Genomic DNA, 14,752 nt, shown 5'->3' with positions numbered 1-14,752 from the left:
GGACTGCATGCGGAGATTAATGCTAAGGTGATGACAGGGATAGATTTATTTTAGAAGTAGGAATGGAGAACGGTTAGTATTTACTTCAGTCCGACTCATAGCCCATTATAAAGCCCCTCCCTCCAACACGTAACGAAAAGTTTAAATTATCTTATTGGCTCAGTTTTAAACTACGTTTTGATGACGTTGATGACGGGGACGGCGAAAAATATGTAATTCCTTTTTACCTCTGTCGCTTTGACCCGCCTCTTCTTTCATACCCCCCGCCCACATTACTCTGTTCTCCATTCCTACTTCTAAAATTAAATCTATCCCTGGTGATGATAAAATTTTCCATGAAACGCGTTATCTTTCGGACTTCATTCAACCTTTAACTCAATGATGCTATGTTTATTATCTACCTAACAAAAGCTATATATTCGAAACTTACAGCCTGGACCTCCTGCATCCACAGATCTTTCGAACTTTAACCTTTAAGATAACATGGTTAACAAACATAACGCACGTGGTAATTTTTTTTTCTTTTTCAACAAAAGATTTGTTTTTCAATAGATTTCAACGGAATTTCCCTTTTGATTCCCCTGTCCAGGGGACGTGAGAATTTCTAGGCTAAGAAACGGGAGGTGGTACCAATACCAATTTCACCCAAAATTTAAATACGTTCTATCCATGAAAATGGACGATTGTACGTTTCCCAAAACTTCTAAAACCCTACAATACAAAACTTCCGCGAAAAAAAAATTAAAGGATGTGTCACGTGGGGATTAATTTCCCGCCATTTTAACCAAACGAACCCAAAGGGTAGTTATAAAAATAAAACGAAATAAATCTGACAAAAAATACTAAAATATCCCCCTTTTTTTGGGGATATATTAGCTAATATACGAAATGTATGTCACAGAATTCCCTAAAAATAGGGTCTACCATGATTTTGGCGGAAAAACAGTTTTCACTTTCACTGGTTGTCTCTCCACGCAATAGTGACTGTTACCATTATCAACAATATATATATTTCTCTTAAAGAATCCAGATTAAAGTTAAGTCTTAAATTCACTAAGCGGAACCAACTAACCTAGGGAAAGGGAAAGGTGGTTCCTTATAGAGGACGATTCGCTTACTTAAACAGTATAATAAAAAATATATATCTAGGCCTAACTCGACTTGACAAAAAAATGTATATATATATATATATATGCATCGTAAATTACTCAGCTCAAAGTGAAGATGAAGTATAACGGCCAATAATTATTATGTATTTAGATCAATAAAATCAACTTGCCAAAAATATATCGTTCATAGTGTGCATGTGCTAAAGGGGGTTAGAGAAATTTCCTCAGTTGTTTCTTAACTTTTACCGCATGGGCTTCAGATACAGGATTGCCAGAAATTTGTTATTACAGGATCAGGTTTGGAACTGAACTGAACAGAATACTACAAGCTTCTGTTGTAGATAGCGGATGAATTGCTCACGTCACAAATGACTGGCAACACTTGTAAGCTCAGTGAAACATTCAGTTCCACAAACCTTACCTACAGAAGATGCTCTGACAAATTGCTAGCATGCGCCGTTAAGGTTAAGAAAAGGACGATTGGGAATTTCTCACGCCTCTTTAGTGCACATCATCTAATTAATTTTGACATTAAATTCAATTAAAGTAAAGATGAAAGAGTTATAAAATAAATCCATTAATTCATTCATACTCCATTTAAAGGAAAGATTAAATAACTAAACAAATCATGTAAGTTATTTCTTTCTTTCTTTAAAATTAAAACTGATAACTACAAATTAAAAAAATAAATTTTAAAGTTTCCAAGGAAGGCGTGTAACTATATATTTTGTAAGTGGGATGCGATGCAACGACTAACAAACTCCAGTTCTGCTTTTTTTTTTAACGGATGTAAAATGATTTCAGATCTCGTTTTTAGAACAAGGTAGTCACGGTGGCAAAATAAATAAAAAACGAAGGGAAGTTAGTTTAAAATCTAACTTTTTTAAACCATCCTATAAAAAATCTACACCCCAGAAATCTAGAGAAGAGGGAAGTTCATCACGGTTTCATCTCTATCTACTAACTTAACTTTACCTTTTTTCATATATATTGCGACACGTCAAAATAAAAGATGCGATAATTTATCTTTCTTTTAACCTCAAGAAAAAAATTGATAAGAAATTAAGCCTTTAAATGTTAAAGAGGCCAATTAAAAGAAAGCAAGCGCTTCCAAGACCAGGAAGAAAAAAGGTTAGGTTAGGAGTAGAAAGAAGTACCGATGCCGAGTTAAGAGATGATGGCACGAGATTTCAAATAATAATTAGGCTTAAATGCTTTCGAACAAATAGCGTTTGATTTTAAGACAAATAACTATGCCTAGGCTTAGGTTTTTAAAATAAAGGGGTAGAAGAGGGCAAACCTCCCCCCCATTGAATCTACCTAACATTTAACCAAGAAGTGATATCTAGTTTATTAGGGAGAGTGTCTAAGATGGCTAAAAATTCGCGCGCCATAGTTCCAGCCCCCTTTCAAAATACAAAGGAGGCCGGGCTATTTCGCCTCTCCTCAGTTGGAAAATATGACTGTAATTTTCGTCATTCGCGTCGCGCTGACGTGAGTTTTCAAGAACCAATGAGATGCTGGTTGTAATTTAGAAGCGGGATTAACTCCGGACCTACGTTTGGACTGGAGATAAAGCTGGAAATGTAGCGAATTTATACCTTCTCCCTAGTAAACTAGATATAACTTCTTGATTTAATCTAACCCTAACCAAACCTAACACTTTAGGGGATCTGGTTGCGGTTTATTCCCAAGTAAAGGGTAGTGTTAGATACTTGGGAACGACTACAGAGTACAGACAAACGGGTGATTAATTGGCCTTCTAATCAAATTAAGAGTTAATAAATAATCTAAAAATTAAATTTGATTAATTAGGCTTAGTACTGGCGCCATTTTACTAAACGTTACACTTTCACTTTTAAGTAAAATATAAAAAAAAAATCCCGTAAAGATGACAGTCTAACTAAATAATCCTCGAATGTACGTCTCCCCAAGGCTTTTAAAAACCTAAATTCCAAAACACACACACAATCTGATCAAAATTGATAGCGATTTTCTCTCACTATGTAAGTGTGGGGAAAGTTATCGTCGTATAAAAAACATTGGTACCTACACCTTGACGACATAAAAAAAAAACCTCTAAAAAATCAACCCAAATACTAGGATATAATCTAGATTTAAAAACCAAAGAAAAAAAAATAAAAACTAAATTTCGAAATAATTTTAAAATATCATCTTAAGAGGTCAAATAAAAAGGGTTAATTCTGTAAAAGTTAATAAATATTAGTGAATTACCTGAGAGATATTATAATAAATGATTATATCCAGTGAGAGAGAGTTAAATCTTGATGGATGAAATTAAGAAGAAAATGCAAATTTCCTTCAGAAAAAAGTCACTAGCGAAGACGCGAACTTCTTTTAAACGCGCGCGACTTGTACAGCGTTCAAATACAAAATGATTTCTATCTCAGAGACCAACGTTATCTCTTCTCTCTCTTTTCGGAATAAAAACAAAATCTTATCCCCAGCGCAAAGATGAAAATGAAATGGCGCGCTACACGATGGGGAGGAGAAAAAGCGGAGGAAGTTTTCCCGTCGCTATATCAACATCAATTGAACAAAGACGTTCTTAATCATGGAGGGTTTCAATTGGGAGTGATAGCGAATAGAAAACCACGTGGGGTTCAGATACGCTCTACGGGGTTCGAGAATATACAGTATAAATGAAAAATCGTTAGGGCAGGTAGAAAGCTACTAAATTGTAGAGGGATTAATAAGTGGGAGGAAAGAGGGGGGGTATTATTGCAGGTGAGACAGGAAGAGCTTGGTCTCACGCCACTAGGTACTATTATGTGTCTACCCTACCCTACTACCTCTAGTGATCAAGTGATACGGATCAAGCGAGAGAGGTTCCAGGTTCATCCTCCTCCTATAGCTATAGGTACATCCCGACATCCGCGCCTCGGGTTGTGACGAAAAATTCAAACTAGGTACACTTTTTAACGAACGACGAGTTTCCGTCGTCTGCTTACATTAATTTGACTTTAAACTTTGATCGGTTAGGCTTAAGATCAATTTCAACGTTTAGCGTGAGAGACAAAAAAATATAATTATGCCTGATTTTCAAATTTCATCTTCAAATTAGGCCTAACACTTTTGCAGTTTTTCGGTAAATTTTCTGGAACTCGCAATTTCTTTTTCATTGGACACAAGGATCGGTAGCTAAAGATACCAAGATTCAATGGTTTCTTAGGGATTAAACATTGCATGCATCAGAAGCATCCTTGTATGTGTGACCTAGTTTATGTTTGAAATTTTAGGGTTAAGGCTATAGTGAAATTTGACATGGTCAAAGTGCATTCAGGGGGTTTCGCAAATTCAGTCGCCTTGAACTTTAGATATATTGGGCAAGTTGTTAGTTAAATGAAAGCTATAATCTAAGTGCAGAAATTTTTAACCATTGATTGTATCATAAACAAAGATTGAGAAACTGGCCAACTGATATCGCATTTCATTTTAAAATTAGACCTAACAGATGCTCGTGAAATTTCGAATCAAACCGCGAAAGGTCTAAGGTGCTTTACACGATTTTTTGTCCAAATATTTAAACCCCTGCAATTTAAAAATTCAAATGAAGCCTACATAGTCTTTGAGGCGTTTTGATAGATACCACGGCACTCAAACACTATTTCCCTGACAACAAAGAAGGCAGGGAAAAGTATTTTGAAGACGATATCTTGTTTGTTTTCCAATATTTTCGCAATGAGAGTCGTTCGATGTTTACTGCTCGTTCTTAGACATATTTGTATACATCGTCTTTGGGGAATTCCAGGATTTGAAACACTGTATACTTATAGCGAATTCCACTTACTGCTCTCGGAGCGCTCCCATGGAGCAATAAATATAGGAGACCCTGATTTAGCAAAAACAGTCTTTAACGAAGCCGAGAACTACTTCTCCCATTTATATGGCTCCATGGGAGCGCTCCGCGAGCAGTCAGTGGAAATCGCTATTAGAAAACTAACGCCCACCAGTCACGTGATACCAAACCAAAAAAACCCGCGAATCTAAATGACTAATGAAATATATTAATAAGCATATATATATCCTGAGACTTTTATTTTTTATCGGAATTCGAGAAAAATCCAAAACTTCTTTAAAAATAAAAATGCTTTTGTTTCCACAGAAACAAGCGAATCTAATTCCTAGACCGGCTTGATCTAGAATGTATTTTTGTGTATAAAATGATCTAGAGTATTTGTACAGTCAAGTAATAGACAATTTTCCAAAATTCCACAAGAGAAGATCAACACCACAGGGGTGGGGAAGGTCACCTTCTTGGGTTATTTTCCAAACGCCAAGAAACACCGCTAGAGGTCTCCAATCCCGCTTGTAGCGAATTAGGGTGGACTCCCGCCCCCTGTGCATTGGTTTCTCTACGTTCAATCAGGGATAGATTTAATTTTAGAAGTAGGAATGGAGAACAGAGTAATATCTGGGCGCGCGTCAAAGTCCCGCAGACCCCCTTGCACGGGACGGGGGGGGGGCGTATGAAAGAAGAGGCGGATCATAGCGACAGAGGTAAAAAGGAATTACGCCACTATTTTTCGCAGTCCCCATCAGCAACGTCATCAAAACGGAGTTTAAGTGAGCCAATAAGATAAGTTAAACTTTTCGTTACGTCTTGGAGGGAGGGGCTTTATACTGGGCTATGAGTCGGACTGAAGGAAATACTAACCGTTCTCCATTCCTACTTCTAAAATTAAATCTATCCCTGGTTAAATTAATGGAATTGTCTATTTACGATGTTATTTATAACAAATTCAAACTATGGACTCTCGAAGAGAAGTCTTTTATCATCAAAGGATAACAAAACGATTTTAGTATAAAAATTCCCTTCTGTTTTTTCTACCATCCTTTCCGAAATGACAATTCAAACTTTTAAAGATGATTACAAATAATATTAAATTGATAAGACGGGTACAACTGCACCTATTATCTCTCTCTCTCTCTCGCTCTCATTTACCGCCATCGGGAGAGATGGATGTTGCCCCAAGTTTTTTTTAAAAGATAATCTTTTAATAAATCCCTATAAATTACTCGGATACAACTATATCCTTTAAGTACCTACGATGCAACTTTTTCATCATCGTAGTTCAAAGGGTTAGTGTCTAAAGATTTACATACACAGTGATGAATCAATCAATCAGATTTCCCAAATTCGCAAATAAATTTCAAATTAGCCCCAACAAAACAAATGTAAGGAGTCAAGTTTATAAGATGTTCCTTCCATAAGTATGACACTTCGTAATGCTAGAGACTTGCAGCTCGAGATATAGTTCGTGAACGACTTGCAGGTCTTCCATCTTCATATTTAGTCTGAATATTAAGCCTTTGACAGCGCCTCACCAGACGTCTTCGCTTTATCTCGAATCTATCTATGACCTACGTTGTCACTTCATGACAAGCTCCAATTTGTAACCAGTGACTAACTTATGGAAGGAACATATCTAATGTACTTATACATATAAGGAATAAAATTATCCTTCTCTAATTGATTTAGCCTTACCACGATAACGAGCAAAATAAAATTAAATATATTGTTAAAAAAATTGTTAAATTCTAATATCTTCAATTCCAAATCAAATTGCAACACTATATTTTTTTGCAATAAATTTTTAACTTATTTCTGGAAAACTCCCTTATATTTTCGTTAAATTTAGTTTTCTCCTACGCAGTTTCAAATTTTCCTGCTAATTATAAGAAATTAGGGCCCGGGTAACAGGTAAATTTCGTGATCAGACAACAAGACTGCGAAGTCTGCGATAGGTATTCGGAAATGGCATGCGTATATAAATATATATTTTCAATATTAAATTTTCGAGGAACGAAATTCAATCGTTGTTTCCCAGAATGATCAACCAAATCAACCAACAATAAATAATGTATACACCGAGGGATCACGTGGTAGTTATTCCCGAGAAATAAGTGTTATACCTAGACTTAGAGATGTAAAAAAAAAAGAGCTTCTCGGGTCTCTGCACCCCGTTCAAAAAGGGTTAATATATATTTTAAATCTCATATCACGTATCGCGGAGTAACTCCCCCCCTATTCGGCGAATTACAATTAAAATAACTCTTTATATAAAAGCTAATATATTAATATAGAAGTTAAGTTACGCTTTGATTTTCATTTAAAAGCCGAGTATTAATTGTATATTTGTATTGTAATTAGTTTGGTGGTATGGTTTTTAAAGGGTTTGTGAAAGATGGCGTTGTTTTTAAAGGGTTTGTGAAAGATGGTGTGTTTTTTAAAGGGTTTGTGAAAGATGGTGTGTTTTTTAAAGGGTTTGTGAAAGATGGTGTGTTTTTTAAAGGGTTTGTGAAAGATGGTGTGTTTTTTAAAGGGTTTGTGAAAGATGGTGTGTTTTTTAAAGGGTTTGTGAAAGATGGTGTGTTTTTTAAAGGGTTTGTGAAAGATGGTGTGTTTTTTAAAGGGTTTGTGAAAGATGGTGTGGTTTTTAAGGGCTTTGTGAAAGATGGTGTGTTTTTTAAAGGGTTTGTGAAAGATGGTGTGGTTTTTAAGGGCTTTGTGAAAGATGGTGTGGTTTTTAAGGCTTTGTGAAAGAGTGAAAATCAGACAAACACTTATTTTGAGTAAAAAACCTTGATGTACTTGGGACTGAAGAATAATCAGACCACTGACATCGAGTAAATCTACAGAAATAAGAACGACAATTCTGATTTCGAGATTTGTAAATTGACATTGTACTTAAAATCAGTGTTAGACCGATCTAGTCCACCATTTAAATCAACAGAATAAAACAATTAAGTTTGGCCTATTTGTATAGCACATGACGTTAGAGAATTAATATTCTATTTAACGACTAATACCACGTGGTCTTCTTTAAAGTTAACCCTACCTCCGCAAGCTCCAGTAAATTAACTTAATTACCCGAATATTCATTAACATTACAGATAAGCACGCATACAGTTCCAAAATTCCACACTCTTTCATCTAAAAAAACCAAAAACAGGCAAAAATATCCAGCTACTCCTTTCCTTTAAACGAAGAGGTAAAAATATACTTAAAATCGAGTAAGTAGCCACATAACTAAGAACGTTAAGCACCCCATAATTATAAAAACCACCCACTACAATTTATATATATATAAAAAAAAACCGTGGAGTCGAACATTCACCCATGTATCTCCTTAAAAAGTTAAAAGGACGCATTGTAATGATTCAAACACTTTCGAAGTATTAGACACCTTGTGCAAAAAAACTAAATAAAAAAAACTTCGCACGCGACGATATTACCAAGAAATGGCTGGCCATGGTACCGTGGACAAAATTTAAGAAAGATACGATACAGCGAAAGAGGTGGTGGTGGTGGTATAGACCGACCCTACCACCCTACACACATTTTCTATTGTTCAAAATCGGACGCGCCATCGAAAAAAGCCATTAGTGGGAGGAAAAAAAGACACTAGAAAATGTTTCTTAAAAAGTAACTCTGGATTCCACAGACTACCAACATACACGATAAAGGATGACGACAATTGTTTCGGATGTCTCTTTATTTTTTCGACGACGGTTGGTCAAGGGCCAACGATCACAGCATCTCTTTAAAGTATTGTCACCCTCGATGGCGTGGGCCACCTCAAGATCATCCGCCCATAGAGAATAGTCTCCCAAAACACCCCCTACAACTTCCGGTCGGTCGGTCGCTCTCTGGTATTCTGCATGGGATATACAGGGTATTGCAAAAAGGGTAATTGATAGGCATAGGACAGAGAAGAACACAGTTTGTTCTATGGGAAATCAATATTTTAAGATATTTTGCCCAAAAGGTTATAAATGGAGTGTTTTAAGGATGACCCCTTATCTAAATAGAATACAGTGTAGTTCGGTCCAATGAATAAATAACCCTTTTTTGTATCACCCTGTATGTTTCGTATCAAGTTCAAGCTGACATGTATACAACGGGTTGGTAAGGTAGCTTTAATACCTTAGAAGTTGGTACAAAGTTAAGTTGGTATTAAATTAAAGTTAATTTGGGCTTATTATATTTATGAAATTTTAAAGTTAGGGTGCACTGTGACTGTTTTGATGTCGTATTGCGCAAGTGTTTCCTTAATTCTTAAATAGGCAGTAGAATCTAAAGATTAATGATTAAATATTGTTTGGAAACATTTTTATATCAACGATTAAGTAATGCTGATTCCGAAGAAGACAGAATTTTAACTTTGTTGAATATTTTCAATCGATTTCCGAACACTACGACCTCATATCCTCTCTCTCTCTCTCTCTCGGGAAGAATTTTGGCAACAAAGGGTTAGGTTTTTTTAGATGCTATACTATCCCTTTAAAACGTCTGAAACTGAAATATTGCGATGAATATTTTAATTTTCTAAGTAATTTTTCTTCAATTTTCTCTTATTAACATAACCCGTCAAGCGAGTGGGAAAAATGGAGCAATTCTTTATATTACGTAACAGATAAGTGAGCAGACAAGGCTTGGTCTTGCTAGCTAGTCATTTGTGAGTGCAATTCAATCGCTATCTACAACAGATACTGAAAATCTTATAGTTCTGTTCGATTCAGTTATCATTCAGTCGCCAAACCTACAGGAGATGCTCCAATAACAAATTACTGGCAACACTGTGAAGCGCGGGTAAAGCTAATGAAAGGGGGGAATTAAATTTCTCTAGCCCCTTTAAAGGATAATATTACTAGTAACGTTTGTGTAGCAAAAAATATACATCACATTTAATTCGTTCTCAGCTAAGCCTAATTTCCAACTTCAGAGTATATGGTGCGGTACCAAAATAAAGTAAAAGGTTAGTTTTCCCGCCATACAACATCATCAGTTGCTACTATAGGGTGAATATAAGCCCGCCAAAAAAGGCGACCGCGCCCAAAAAGTTCCCATCTCATTACTAAATCATGGGGGCCTTTGAATCAATCTCTTGGTGGAGGCAGTGGAAAGCCAAAAACCCATCATCATTGGGATGAAAAAGTCGGATGAGTTCATCCCTATAGAGAGAGCATGAGCTGGAGACGTTTACACCTTCAATTTATTGTACTACTTTTATACTTATACAGGATTTACACTGCATATTCCTACGCCATAGTATATTCTCTTAGTTGTCTTTTACCACTGTAATCCCGGGACAACTGGGAGGCAGTAGAGCGTTCAGCTGTGGGCATCACTATGATCACCATCCTCGCAAAAAGGTAGTAAAAATATTACACCGTATATTTCATCTTAAGATTTTACTACAGCGAAAGGCGGTAGTTACTCTGAGAGTTGTATAAGGGGTAAACTGAGTTACGGTACAGACTCAAAGTGAAAAATAGTGGGTACTCTCTCGGTTTATGATGGAACCTTGCACCGACTGGTTGTTGGTTGGGTTGGGGAAAAAGAGAAAAAACAAGTCAAAATCTCTCTCTACAGCCTCCTTTATCTCTCTTGCGAGTATTATCAATGTGGGCTCCAGTGTGTTAGGGAATAGGTAATGAGTTTAATGTAGGGTTTAGTTCGTACTTATTAAAAATAAGCGATCATTTTGACTTGGGCGAAATTGCATAGGTGTCACTTCAGGATTTTATGGCAAGAAATAGTTGAGGGTTTTTGGGAGGATTTAGTAGAGCTGAATTTTGATTGAATATAGCCAAGCGTAGCCGCCAAAAAATAGCCAGGGTTTCTGAACAAATATAACCCAAATCCTCTGATTAAATACAGCCCTCGGTTTGACCAAATATACAGCCCTCGGTTTGACCAAATATACAGCCCTCGGTTTGGCCAAATATACAGCCCTCGGTTTGACCAAATATACAGCCCTCGGTTTGACCAAATATACAGCCCTCGGTTTGACCAAATATACAGCCCTCGGTTTGACCAAATATACAGCCCTCGGTTTGACCAAATATACAGCCCTCGGTTTGACCAAATATACAGCCCTCGGTTTGACCAAATATACAGCCCTCGGTTTGACCAAATATACAGCCCTCGGTTTGACCAAATATACAGCCCTCGGTTTGACCAAATATACAGCCCTCGGTTTGACCAAATATACAGCCCTCGGTTTGACCAAATATACAGCCCTCGGTTTGACCAAATATACAGCCCTTGGTTTGACCAAATATACAGCCCTTGGTTTGACCAAATATACAGCCCTTGGTTTGACCAAATATACAGCCCTTGGTTTGACCAAATATACAGCCCTTGGTTTGACCAAATATACAGCCCTTGGTTTGACCAAATATACAGCCCTTGGTTTGACCAAATATACAGCCCTTGGTTTTTCTCCAAATACAGCCCTTGGTTTGACCAAATATACAGCCCTTGGTTTTTCTCCAAATACAGCCCTTGGTTTGACCAAATACAGCCCTCAAATACAGACAGCTCAAAGGTCATACCGAAGGTCGACCAAATACAACCCAAGGGTCTGACCGAATATAGCCCGATAATCTGACCAAAATATAAATTTCAAAGGGTCAGGAACATTTAGCAAAGGCTTCTATAAAAATTCACAGCGGGGTTCTAATAAAAAAATACCCAAAAAAAATTGGCGAAAATACCCAATGTTTTGCGTAAAATAAAATAGACAATACTTCCATCAGACTATAGTACGAACAAAACCCTTATCGAATCACGGCATTATACCCGTCATTACCCGACATAATAGCCTGAATGTCCTCTCTCTCTCACTCACTATCTCTGTCCATAGTCTCTCTTATATACAACACGAATTTCCCTACGAACAATGAAAAATACCTTCTTTTGAATCCAAAAATCATAGAAGCATCAAAAAAATTCAGAATTTAGGGATAAAATCAAAATATACATATAAATATATATATAATTCCTTGAAAACTGAAATCAAATTCAGTTCCCTAATTCCATGACCCACAAGTATTATCACTAGAGTAGCTTTTTCTATACGTCTATCAGGTGTACAAATTAAAAACCAGTAAGTATAAGAAAAAACATTAAATCCCAAGGAAATTATATTAAAAAGTTGGTTACGAAAGAAAAGATCTCTTTTTTTTTCTTTATCAAAAAAGTATTTTCTTTTGCTGATTCCGTAGCAGAAAATATATTTTAAATTCGGTACAAAAATTACAGCATTGCACCTAAAAAAACCTAATCAGATAAAACCAACCAGAGAGTATAGGAAAAACATCCTTTTGGATGATTCGATGTAGTAGGAGATGACGTCATGATACGGTACGCGAGGGTGTTGCAGAAAATATTCCGAGTACAGTCAGTATAGGTTCGTTAAAAACACCCACTATCGTTTTCAAACTAAACGGGATGCTCTAAACCTATCTATCGCAAAAACAACGAGGATGAAGGTAACCAGATAAGCGGAAGTTTGAAGGATGGAGCCGGGGATTAAAAAATAAAAAAAAAAAAAAACATTCACTGATATCAGATATTTGAAAATATTTTGCAATGGTGCGGCGTAATAAAATTTAATTGTTGATTAGATGAATTCGAAGTTTTTGAATGGTCACGGACTTGAATGTGATATAACTTAATTTAAGCTTCAAATCAAGCAAAATTACGTCCAAATCGGACTATAAATAATGAAGTTATTACTCATCATGTTATATGATGAAAAATTATTTATTTATTAATTTATTTAATAATTAAAGGGGTTGACTGGATGAGTTTGGAGCTTAGATGGTTATAGAGTTTTATCGAATTCAAAACAGGGCTAGTTACCCTCAAACCGGATGACGACTTTGCTACTCTTATCATGTCGTCATATGATGAAACACAACTTCTTTATTTATTATCCGATTTTGATGTAATTTGGCTTATTTTGTAACTCATCACAAGCTCGATAAGATGTCATGAAAAAACACAAACGTTTCTCATAACTTTCTTATTCCTAATCCAATTTTTGGTTTCGTTTTAAAGCGGCCTTCCCTATCCTGGCTAATTACCCCTTTGTAACCTAAACCCAACTTAAGCCTAAAACAAAACAGAATTAGGCTTAGCAGCAATGAATTCTCTTATGAAAAATAGAGGTTAAAACGCCAACACCATGCATCTTCCTATAAGGGTGTATACTGGATAAACGGATGGTGGATTGCATGGGCGGGAGAGGATGTTGAGGATGTGAGGCTTTAGTAGGCTTAGCTTATGTTCTTTTTGCTTTGAAACTCCAAACTCTTTTGAAAAGGGGGTATGGGAAGGGGAAGAAAACCGCGTTAACTGGGGTTCATTTCCTCTTTGGAGAAAAAGGAGGAGAGTCGTCTTTTATCAAGCAAGCTCCCTTCTGCAACCACGTAGAGAATTTCTAAAAAGAGTCTAGGATAAAAGCGAGAGAGAGAGAGAGCCATCCATAGCTACGAGGGTGGGTGGATTGATGGGAGGGAGGAGGAAAGAGCAGAAGGAGAACACAGGTTCGAAAAACCCTGGAGCGTAGAGAGAGAGAGAAGCGTACACACAAGGGGGATGCTCGATAAAGAAAATTTTCTATTGTTTCCATCTTCAACGGGATAACAAAAGGAACTGATAGTGAGTGAGTTGTGGTAAGGATGAATCGTGTCTTGACCTAAGTAAAGAGCGCCTTGACTTTAGTACTATGGGTCCACCTCGTTTTAAACAGGTGCGTGTTTTCAATATCAGTCTGGGGAAAACCGAGAGTGGATATTTTTCATCTCTTTGAGCAAAAATTCCGTGAAATTTCCAGGAACAGGGCCAAACCCGCCAACCAAGAACTTAAAAACATGAAATCTTACCATCTAACCCGACCCAAAATAACCTTATTACTGTTTTCCTTTATGGAGTGGGTATAAAAATTCGTACTGTACATCAATTCATGTTTCAAATGATTCAACAGTATTACAGTTATGGGGGAAATCAATTAACAATCAATTCGTTATCTACCTCTCATGATAAGACCTCCCCTTTGAAAAAGAAAGATTCCAGATACCTCCTTGAACACAACATCGCGATAGGGCAAAAGACGAAAATAACTTTATTAAAAACCCCTTTTTATCATCCCCATCCCAATCCCATCCATAAAACGTATTTTTTTATTATTATTATTATTTGATCCCCGATTGGTCCACGAGTTTATCCATCCAAAGCATCCCCAGCCTCCTAACATCCCTCCCATCACTAGAGTATTTTGACCTTGGGATATTTTTCTCTCCAGCCTGTTTCTGCATGCGCGTAGTTAGTTTCCCTGTTGGAATGTATTAACGCTTACTCTCCTAAAAACCACCATTCTCCCAGAGGAGCAACAGCCAGCGTGCCCTCTTTTTCTGAACTGGCCCCTCTCTCCCTACAATCCATCCCAAACGTCTCCTCCATCTTAAAATCCCTCGAGAGGAGAGGAAAATGGTGGCGACCCCCTTTTTTCCTCTCTGAATCTCTTTCCATAGCCGCGGGCGTCGAGTATAACACCACCATCACCACCATCATCATCTCATTCCCATCTTTGCTAAGCCTTTTTCTAACTAACCATTCCCATTATTATTTCACCATTCTCTAGGGGTTTCTATTGATGGAGTCGAGTATGAGGATAATAGGCATAAACACCAATTATAGATGGATATGTTTAAAAGGAAATGGGGAAGGAAAAAGTTAGCTTTTAAAACGACGTCAATGAATCGATCATTACCAACAGATTGTGTTTTACGATGTTTTTCTTCTTTCTGATAATTAGGCTTAAGTT

General features: G+C 36.8%; 1 protein-coding gene across 3 annotated transcripts in view; it reads right to left on the bottom strand.

Moving 5' to 3' along the window:
* Nucleotides 1-14,752, bottom strand: part of peb (zinc finger protein pebbled) — a 50,434-nt gene that overhangs the window by 16,326 nt on the left and 19,356 nt on the right. The window contains exon 1 of one of the 3 annotated variants that reach the window (XM_089848559.1): nt 3,345-3,647. The exons of the other annotated variants lie outside the window; for them this stretch is intronic. The gene's annotated coding sequence lies outside the window, so the exon portion shown is untranslated. Of the gene's footprint in view, nt 1-3,344; nt 3,648-14,752 lie in introns of those variants that run through there. 3 annotated transcript variants of the gene reach the window in all.

Source organism: Phalangium opilio, unplaced genomic scaffold (genome assembly GCF_054372755.1).
Source record: "Phalangium opilio isolate 3A_F unplaced genomic scaffold, DU_Popi_V2 ptg000082l_1, whole genome shotgun sequence".
In the NCBI taxonomy this organism is placed as follows: domain Eukaryota; kingdom Metazoa; phylum Arthropoda; class Arachnida; order Opiliones; family Phalangiidae; genus Phalangium; species Phalangium opilio.
The sequence above is the reverse complement of the archived record's forward strand: the minus strand, read 5'-3'. Positions and strand labels throughout refer to the sequence as shown.